The sequence below is a fragment of the Tenrec ecaudatus genome, chromosome 1 (genome assembly GCF_050624435.1).
Source record: "Tenrec ecaudatus isolate mTenEca1 chromosome 1, mTenEca1.hap1, whole genome shotgun sequence".
Lineage (NCBI taxonomy): Eukaryota > Metazoa > Chordata > Mammalia > Afrosoricida > Tenrecidae > Tenrec > Tenrec ecaudatus.
This window is the reverse complement of record NC_134530.1, coordinates 162,409,672-162,420,238: the sequence shown is the minus strand read 5'-3', so window position 1 is coordinate 162,420,238 and position 10,567 is coordinate 162,409,672.

Below are 10,567 nucleotides of genomic sequence, written 5' to 3'. Positions count from 1 at the left end.
ACAGAATTTCTGGAATTTCAGGCTTTATTGTGTAGCATTGAGCACACTCACAGATTCAGCCATAATAGTAGGGTGAACTCGGTTACAGCAATAACTTCCCTCAGGTTGGGGTGGGACTCACTGCGGGTAGAATCTGGGCAATACTTCTCCTTCCCCTCACCCTCATCAAAGAGAGGAGGAGACGGGCTAAATTACTAGGGTCAGACAAGTTCACAGATGAAGTGCACCACCCTTGTTTGGGAGCTGCGGCAACCTGGGCTGTGGCTTTCCTTTGGGTTGTGTGCAATGGCTCAAGGGCCTCTAAGACACCGGGTAAGTTACTGGTGTTTGGGGGGGCACTGCAGCTCCTGCTCCGGCTCCTGCTCCTGTGGCGGCTGCTGCTCTATAGGAAACACGATCTCTCCTTCCAGGGGCTGTACTTCCTGGATCTCTTGGTCCTGGTCAGGCACTGGGACAAGCACAGGCTGATCCTCCTGCTGCACCGGGACCTCAGCCTGCTCCTCCTGATGCTGCAGATGCTGCTCATCTTTCTGTTTCAGGTGCTCATCTTTCTCAACTAGCTCGTGATCCACTTGCTGATCCAAGAGCTTCTTCTCCTGGTCCAGCTCCACCTTCAGCTGCTGCTCCTCCCTCTGCATCTTCTCCTGCTCTAGCTGCTGCTCTACAGTGAATGCATCCTCCTGCTCCTGAGGCTGTCTGTGGTGTGGTTGGTCCTGTTCTTGTGGATGCTGCTGTTCCTCATGCTGCTGTCCTTGGCCCCAGTGCTGCTGTTCATCCTCCTGGGAGAGCTGCTGTTCATACTCAGCTTCCGGTGGCTGCTGTTGCTGCTGGCACTCTTGCTCAGGCACCCCATTCCCAGAGGGGTGTTTCTCCCTCTGCTCAGAGGGGATTTCCACTGGAAGTTCAGAGGGCACCTGCTGGCATGGGGCTGGCTGTGGAGCTGGCTTCTTCACTTGCTCATGCTGGGTATCAATGGAAGGAGAAACCATCTTGAGGGACTGCTCACTGACAGAAAGAGGGAGGGTCTCTGGCACTGTGTGCGGCTGGGACATTTTGGAGTGCACTTCAGGTTAACCTGAAAAACAAGAGAGATCAGCCGGGTGGATTGAAATTGAAGGCAGTCGATGCAGAGCCCTGAAGAAATCTGCATCCCTGCTCGGTTCCTGAGCAACCCTGAGCTTCCACTGGGGCCTCTTTCCCCCCAGATTCTTGTCCCCCAGAAGCAGCCGGAGGTTTCCAATAGGGTTGTGGAGAGACAGGGAAAGGACCCTCCTCAAAGAAGTTTCCTTGTTGCCCAGCAAGAGCCAGCAAAAGATCTATCTGCAGAAAGGTTCTGCCGTGGTGGGCTGGCTACCATTTTTGTCATCTTCTGCTCTTGTCCTTTGTCCTCACCTCTGACTGCAACTCCCCAAGAAGGCGGGCGGTGGGCTCTGAGGTTAGGTTACAACATGACCAAAGGCCCTAGGAATGAAAAGTCTCGTGGAGGAGTCCTTAGTCCAATAAGCTATAACTGAGCAGACAAAGAGGTCATAGTGAGTGTGCTGGACTACAGCTGCTTGACAGTCTACTCTGACCTTTTCCACGCACTTGCTGTGTGCTTCTGGGCAGCTTGCTTCCCCGCTCTGCAAAATTAGTAGGCCAGTATCGTTCAACTCCTGGACTCTTTCTCTCCGAACCCACCCAGCGCCTCCTGCTCGCCTCCACCCAGACTCTTAGAAAGACTCGCGCATCCAAAGGCGACACGTGTTGGTCTGAAACCCTCCATTCTCATATAAATGGAAATCAAAGTCACCTTAAATCATAACCGTTTTAGATAAGAAATTGGCCCCGATCCCACTCCTCCTTGCCATGTCACTTCTCACACCTGGGCAAAACACAAGGTAAACAAAAGCAGTTGCCCAAGTCAGTTCTTACTCAATGCTTGTCCGAATAGGATGGCTTCCAGGCCCTTGAATGGCTCATCCCAGAGACCTTTCCCTTTTTATTGCCAGCCTCTTGATGAATCATCGGTCACCTAACTATGCATACCCCCTCCATTGATCCTCTGTCTCTGTCTCAGATCCAAATTATGGGCCCAAGAAAAGATGGGAAGAGAGGCCATTTTTTTCCCCTCCCTTCTGTCTTTCTTCTCCATGTGAGGGCACATTTCCCACACACAGTGATCTGAACCCCCGGGAAGAGAAGGGGGCAAGCTGAATCCAGTCAGGGAGGGATTCCCACAGATCCCCAGCTAGTCAAGCCACCACCACACCTTGGTTAGTTGGTCCCAACACTGGTCTGCCCACTGACACTTACCAGGCTCACAGCAAAGACTGAGTGAGAGGCTTCTGGTGCCGTGCTGAGCTGAACACAGGGCAGTGCAGGGTTTATATGACTCCTGCCTGGCCTCCTCCCCGGTGTAAAGGGGATGGACTGGTTTTGCCACTCAAGTTGGTCAACTCACTCAAGCCCCTCTCTGACTCATCTCAGTCGCCCTAAACCACAACCCCTCAGGGCCCCTTTCCACAGGAACACATAGTTCTGGTCTGGCCAGAGGGCCCTTGGGGCTCAGCTGCTCCTGTGATGCTCAGCTGACCAAGGCACAGGAGGGGTAAGGGAGGCACCTGCCCCAGTTGTCATGTTTCTGTGACCTAGCCCAACTCCCCTGCGTCTTGATGTCTTCACCGGTCAAGTGGGATCATCCCCGTTGGTTTCCTGAGGGATTCATTTCCAAGAAGGTGAAATGAAATGCCGTGTGCGTTTCTGAGAGGTCTAGACCTTGGTACATTTCAAAGAGGAGACAAGATGCAAGTTTCATGTAGAGAGGACATTCTCCTGGCCACAAGTCCCCAAGACCTTTCTCTTTGGAGAGGTAGCTGTCATTCCATTCTGTGTGGAAATAAACTCTCTCCTGGTGGTGTCTGCCTTTCAGCCACGCTGAGCCCAGGAGAGGGCTTCTTGAAGTGGCCTGCGTGTCGGAGGAGTGGCCTAGCCTCCTTACCCACCTTCAATGGTAGGTACAGAGGTTTGTCAGAATGCCATGTTCCAAAGCGTGGACCACTCCAGGCAAAGAAACAGACATTCAAGACATGACGGACTTCAAGGGGGCCATCAAAAGCTTCATTATCTTTTCATTTCACTTTGACATGAACTTTGTGGAACTCATTCATATGTACGGAGCCCTGGCGGTGCTTGGCTACTAACCGAACGGTTGCCGGTTTGCATCCACCAGTTTCTCTGTGGAAGGAAGATGTGACAGTGTGCTATTGTGAGATTCACAACCTTAAAACACTCTGGGTAGTTTTGCTCGGTCCTATTGGGAATCTATGAGCTATGAGTCAGAACTCCACTGTTGTTAGGTGCCATTGGTTTCCATCCCTACTGACTGCATGTATGACAGAACGAAACACTCCTTCCTGGTCTGGTCCCATGCAAACCATCTTGTTTGAGCTTGCTGTTGCAGCCTTTGTGTCAATCCATCTCCCTGATGGTCTTCATTTTCTTTTTTTACTACTCTTTTACTTTACCGAGGTGATGCTCTTCAGGAACTGGTCCCTCTTGATAACATGTCTAATGTATATGACACAAAATCTTGCTGCCCTTCCTTCCAAGGAGCGATCTGGATGTATTTCTCCCAACACAGATTTGTTGCTTCTTCTGGTAGTCCATGGTATACTCAGTACTCTTTGCCAACACCATCATTCAAAGCCATCTCTGGCCTTCCTTATTCACCGTCCAACTTTCCCAAGCATCTGAGGCCCTTGAAAATGGACATGGCTCATGTCAGGTGCACCTTACTCCTTATCATGATGTATTTGCTCTTTAACACTTGATAGAGGTTTCATGCAGTCGATTTCTCCAATGCAGTGATTTCTTGACTTCTGCTTTCATGGGTGTTCATTGTGTGTCCAAATAAAATGAAATATTTTAGAACGTCAACCGTTTCATTCTTTATTACAATGTTGCTTGTTGGTCTATTGTTGAGGATTTATGTTTCTTTATATGAAGGTGTAGTCCACACTGAAGAATGTATTATTTTATCTTCATAAGTCAACACTTAAAATCTCCACTGTTAACAAAATGGGTTGTGTTGTCTGCATATCGCAGGTTGACTCTCCTGACAATAATGATACAATATTCTTCATATTATACAACTTTCCAGATTCTTTTCTCAGTCTAAAGATTGAATAAGTATGCTGAAAGCATGCAACCATGACATCTTTCTTGACAGCTCCTTTTGTTCATATCGAATTACTATCTCTTGGTTTATGTGCAGATTCTATATGAACACAACTAAATGCTCTGAAATTCTCATGTTCTTTGAAATGCTATCCATAATTTATTGTGATCAATAAACCTAATATGTTTACATAGTTAATAAGGCACAGGTAAACTTATTTCTAGTATCCTATGCTTTCAGTCAAGATCTATTGACATCTTTCATTCCACATATTCTTCTGAATCTGGTTTTAATTTCTAGTAATTCTCCATCAATCTATCTAATGCGTAATTCTCCCTCTGTACCACTGGAACTGGAGGGATGTTTCATTTGGTCACACAGGAGGTTTTGAATTTTCTTTAATAACATTTTACTTCTTCGTGATATCAATGTACTATTTGATAATTTTCACACCCCATTGGATTACCTTTTTTTGTAAATGGGTACATCTATGGTAACATTTGTTGACCATATAACTGTCCACCACATTTCTTGGCGTACACAAATTGAGCACTTCCAATATTGCCTGTGTTTGTTGAAGCATCTCGATTGATATTATGTTCACTCATATTTTATGTGTACCCCACACCAAACCTACTGTCAATAAGTTGACTCTGATTTATAGTGTTCCAATGCACAGCAACCCTATCCAGAAGTCCTGAGGCTGTCAGTCGGTATGGGGTCTGATTGCTTCATATTTCTCTCAAGCAGCAATGGTTGGTAGTTCAGAAAGCAGACCAATGCTTAAGCGACAGCAGCATCAAGGCTCTCTCTCTCTCTCTCTCTCTCTCTCTCTCTCTCACACACACACACCCCTTTGTATATAATGTTCTTGGTGTGAATTTTTATATAATGTTCTTGGTGAGTATGGCATTTTTATATAATGTTTTTCCAGGGGGTTTTCATTGGTGGCACGGTGACTATAAATTGGACTACTAACCACAAGTTCAGCAGTTCAAACCCAGCAGCCTCTCCTCCTTCTCTGGAATTTTTCTTTGATGTGCTTGATCTCAATAATAATAAATTAACCTATTTATTTCCTGTTTCTTGATTGTTTATTGTACCTCTTTCTTACTAAAAGAAGAACTCTACAAGGGCAGGCATTTCCCGGGATTTTCCCTGTATCCACAGAACTTGTCTCAACCATCAATGGAGCCCATGCTCTAGATATGACTTGTCTCGGGATGGGGCAGCTGGTTAATATGCTTATTTGCTCACCAAAAGGATGCTGGTTTGAGTTCATCTCTAGGTTCCTGGGAAGAAGGTCCTGAAAATTAACTTCTGAAAAATCGAGGGAGCAAAGTTGTGCTCTCACACCATTAGCCGGGACGGTCACCATTAGTGGTAACTCTTAGCTGAAATAAATGAAGACAGTGAAGCTCACTATCTGCAGTTAACTACTAGTGAGTGTTTTAGTGCCCGTGTATGTGTGAAAAACTAGAATTGTGCCTTAACTTTAATAGTTGGTCATAACTTAATTTATGAATATCATTTTTACTAACCCTCTACCATCTAAGTGAAAGAATAGAAACATGAAAATAATATGAAGACCCCCAAAATACCATTGGACTGCGAACCAAAAGGCTGATGGTTCAAACACACTCATCACCCTGTGCGAGATAGTTGAGGATTTCCACTCCTATGAAGGTGTTTAGGGTCTTTGATGGCTGTGGATTTGGGGGTTGAAGTGCCTCAATTCACCATAGCTTCCCAACTTCCAATCTGATCTATTTGCGGAACTTCCCCCGGGCTCCTGGGGCTCAGTCTGGAGAGGAACATGGAGGACTCGCTAAGGGTCCCCCGGACTCTAATCGACTATAATTCTCCTCTGTTCTCTCGGCCAACCTGGGACTTCACTCTCATGCCCCATACACTTGCCATTTTCTGAGGCACAGAAATTCCCTTCTGCCTCTCCTCTTGGTGGGGAGCTTCCAGGGCATCAAGAAGCCCTGGTGTCCCATAGCTGACCTCACAGAATAGGAACCGGCCTCTCCCATGGTGGCTCCAGGAAGTCACACCGGTCATATGGGTTTCCAGGGTTCAGTATCTGCCAGATCTGCCTGCCGCCCTCTGATTCACAGCATAATGAGAGTTTCCAGGGGAAGACATGTGAACCTCTGACAACTGGGCAAACCGGGGATATGGGGAGGAGGATAAAGGTGGCCCTGAGGGAGTGCACAGGGATCAGGGTACTGGAAAAGCCTCAGTACTGTAGAGGTCAAAGGTCCCATGCTCTGCCCTCCTTCTTTTACCCCATTTGGAAAACAGATATATGAGTGCATGGGGACACCTCAGTCCCTGTGAGCGCGGCCGCCATGCTGAGTCTGACCTAGAGGGACGAGCCTCTTTTCTGGTTATTTTCCTGTCAGAGACACAAACTGGCTGGTTTCTCTTTTTTTCTCTCCTGGGAGGCAATCACTTTGCATGGATGCTGAGTTGTGAAGGGAGGAGGATGGCCCATGCCAATTCACTGCTTTGAATGGCTCTGAGTAAGATGGCAGAGGGTCCTGGGAAAGACCTGGGTCAGGAAATGACACACTCCTATCTTACATAATCATGGCTAGTCTACCTTCTGGCATGGCAGTGCCCCCACACTCTGAAGCAGTTAACCTCCTCACCTTCCCCTAAGCCAGTCACCTCCTCTTCTTGTCCTGATCCCAGGGTTCCTAGTCTTCAATCTGGTCCCTTCTCCACCTGCTCAAGGTATGGATTCCTCTTGAGTCTGACCGCAGCTCTTGTGTCACCTTTTGTGCCATCTTCTCCAGGAGAATGCAGCAAGGAAAGGAGTCATGTTGCATCTGTGCCATTTGCTTTTCCTGAACCATTCTCCGACTTTCCATCCCTGGCCTATTGCATTGCTGATTCTCACATTCCACCTGTGACACTGGCCTGGGCTCTAGACATGATACTCATGGAGGGACGAAATTTGGCTCTTCAAGTAGAAAGAGGATCTAAGGTAGTCAAGGATCTCCATAGAGGGAAAAGGAGATGTTCAGTACTCCTTCTCTAGCGGGAGGGAAGGCACTGATTTTGGGGTTCACTGTTTGGAAGATTGCCTTCTCTGAAGTTGATTGGCTGCACCAGAAGACAGTCTGAGCTGGAGAGCTCCTTGGGGGAATGCATGGGAGTATGTGGGAAACGTTGCACACTGTGCCCTGTTGTTTAACATAAAAACAGAAATGAGAAAACGACAGGACAGTCGCTGCCCTATTGATCTCAACTTGTCGAAACCTCCTGTAGTTCAGAGGACAACTGTGTGCCATTGGGTTTTCCTTCTGTGACCTTTTAGGAGTAGATTGTCAAGACCTTCTCTTGAAGCAAATCTGGGTGGACCGGAGCTGCCAAACTTCCACTCAGCACCAGAGCCCTGTACCATTTTCCCCAGCAGGTCATCACAACCTGGTGTACAGGAACTTAGAAGCACAATCTCTTTCTTTCCTGCGTGATTCATGCCTCTTCATACCTATGGGATTAAATTTAGAGAGAAGGCACCAGTTGTCTAAGGACCAGAGTGAGTCCATGAAAGAGCTGAGCTGGAACCCAGGCATTGTGACCCAGGTGTTCAAGCATACAATGGCTGTGTGACAGGTTACACCCATTGTCCTCAGAGGTATCTGACTCCATGTCAATCATCCACTCCAGTACCATCAGTCTGCCTTTCCCAGAGGAAGGGTGAGTCTTCTGGCTCTGGTCCAGCGAAAATACTCTTGGAAGGGCCTTCAGTGAGCCTAGGAACAAAACTCTCTGCTTCGCCACTGATTCTGATGTTCAATGTTACTTCAGGTTACGGCAATCTTGGGGAGCATGCCTGTTCAAAGATGGGCATTGCATTAGATTTGGGGCAGGAATTGAATCTCAGCTGCATCTCTGCATTTGTGGGCAACTCACTTTATGATCATGAGTGTCTTTGCATGTGAGACTGTCCAGTCAATTCCAACTCATGATAATCTCTCAAAGGAGTATGCTGAGCAGATCCACTGGGGTTTCATGGTTGGAATCGTTCAGAAGTAGATCACCAACCTTTCTTCTTCTAAGGTGCCTATGGATGGGTTTGAAGCATGAATCTTTTAGTTAGCAGCCAAGTGCTTAGCCATTTGTACCAACCCAGCAACAATTTCGTATATGGAATGGGGATACAAACACTTCCCTAGATTCCTATGAGAATGTGGTGAAATACTATATACTCTTAACATGCAGATTGTACTCAGTGATTGGACATTTTCTTCTTGGGCATGAAAGCAAGTGGCTGCAGACGGAAGAGACATCATGTGCATTGGCTTCCTCGACACAGAGCTGGAAGGATGCAAGGCCTGAAGAGAGCATTGCCATAGCCTTGTTTTACTACTGAGAAACTTGAAGCCCTGAAGCCATTTGGAGTACAGCCCAGTCAGCCAGACCAGCTGACTTCCCATGTGTCCTTCCTCCTGCATCCACCTGCTGTGGGGTCTCAGGGGATGCTTCAGCCCAGCATGTGAGCTCTCTGTGTCTAGTGCTCTTATGAGTCTTGTGCTGTGTGTAGACTGACTGAGCTCTCGTGAAACAGATTGCCTGGAGGAATTAAGATGAGCTTGCATTTTCAGAGCTTGGTGCCGTCTAGGGGAGCCTGGGGGCAGTAAAAGGATCAAAGGTATAAATGGTTCTCAGTGGTGTGGAAAAGGGGAAGGATTCACAGAGATGTCTGCAAGGAGAGAGAGGCAAGGTGGAAGGGGCATGGCTGGCAGAAAACAGCTGCTGGGTGAAAATAATTGAGGGAGGGTCATCTCAGAGAAGAGAATGAAGCTTGGGGACCAAGCCCAGACATGCAGGAGTGCCCTCTATTTTCAAATAAGTGAATAATAGGAGCAGGGACACCCCTGAGACTTGTCTGGGCTCCTGCTTTATCATTCCCACCTCCTCTCCCTCTGCTGTTAATTAGAGGGTAGTGGGGGGACAGCTGATTCTGCATCAGCTGCCTCCCAAGAGTTGTAATTGCTCCTTCAATTACTCCTGAAAATGGCTGCAGAGGTCACTCAGAGGTGTGTGTGTGCACACGTGTGTGTGTGTGTGTGCACGTATGGAGAGGGGTGGGTTTGACAGGAGCAAAATATCCAGACCAGGAGGAGAGCCTTCTACCATGTTCCCATTTTCCTGTTGCACTTGGTTTCCGGTCATTCTCCTGTGGGTCTGACCAAAAAACACAGCCTGTCCCCTCCTAAACAATGCACACAGGTCTCCCAGGCCCTTCACTAGCTCCCACCAAACCAGGTCCCACTGCAGAGTTAGAGAGGCACAAACCATCAGAGTCAGAAGACTGGGGAGTGCCTTTATCTAGCCTTCGCTGACCTCAGGAATCCTTGGTCTTGAGAAGGGCCCTGCTCTTGCTCTCAGTCTGTTGAAGAGACAGTTACAGACACAGGTGCAATTGATTGCCATGCCAAGTGAGGGCTCAATAAACGAGACCCTGCAGGCATGCAGGTGTGAACATGGGAAGAATGCCAGGGAAACACACCTCCTTGAAAAACTACTGTTTATCAGGCACTGTGTCCTATATGATTTCTCATCATCCTCTCGTGGAAGCCTCAAAGATCCATGGTAAAGGTATTCTGAATCCCACTTTGTTGCTGAGTGCCATGGTATCAGATTTTAACTCATGCGACATCGAATGGCTCAGTGAGGTGTTCTTGAATTGTATCTGATGGAAGCAGGTGGCCATGTCTTTTTTCTCACAGAGCCTTTGGTTGGGATCAAACCAGCAACCTTTCAGTTAACAGCCAGTGTTGCACCCTCAGGACGTCTTTACGGATGCATGATAGAGGCTCAGTGTGGTTTAACAACCATCCTCACTTGCAGGCAAGTTTGCTCATAAAAATAGGACTTTTGAGTAGATTAGTCTTCTCTCCTTGCCAGTGACCTGCTATTTCCCAAGTGTGAGGATGGTCCTTCCAGAACACAAGGTGTTGAGGATTCCCCCTCCAAAAGACCAGGAACCACTCTGGGAAATGTGGGTTTTATTATTTAGGGGAAGGTTACTTACAGAGGGGCAATACTGCTTGTCCCCCTGTGATTGGTCCACACTGCCCTTCAAGCAAGCAAGGGCTATCATACTGTCTAAGGTGGGGAAAGGGACAGGGGGTGACATGTGAATCAGGCCTGGAGCAGCTGCACCATTTGTGGGTCCCTGAAAACTTCTCCTCAAAGGTTTTTCCACCAATGCTGCCTTGAAATGGCCTTGGTGATTAGGTGTTCTTGGTAATCAGCACTGGCCCTAGGCCTTGAGGTGGTCTGTGGTCTGGGGGTAGGCAATGAGCAGGAGACGCAGTGTACTTTTTTTGCTCTATACCAAGTAGAGCCCAGAGCTATCATGAGGAGATGGTCAGAAAGCTACCAAGT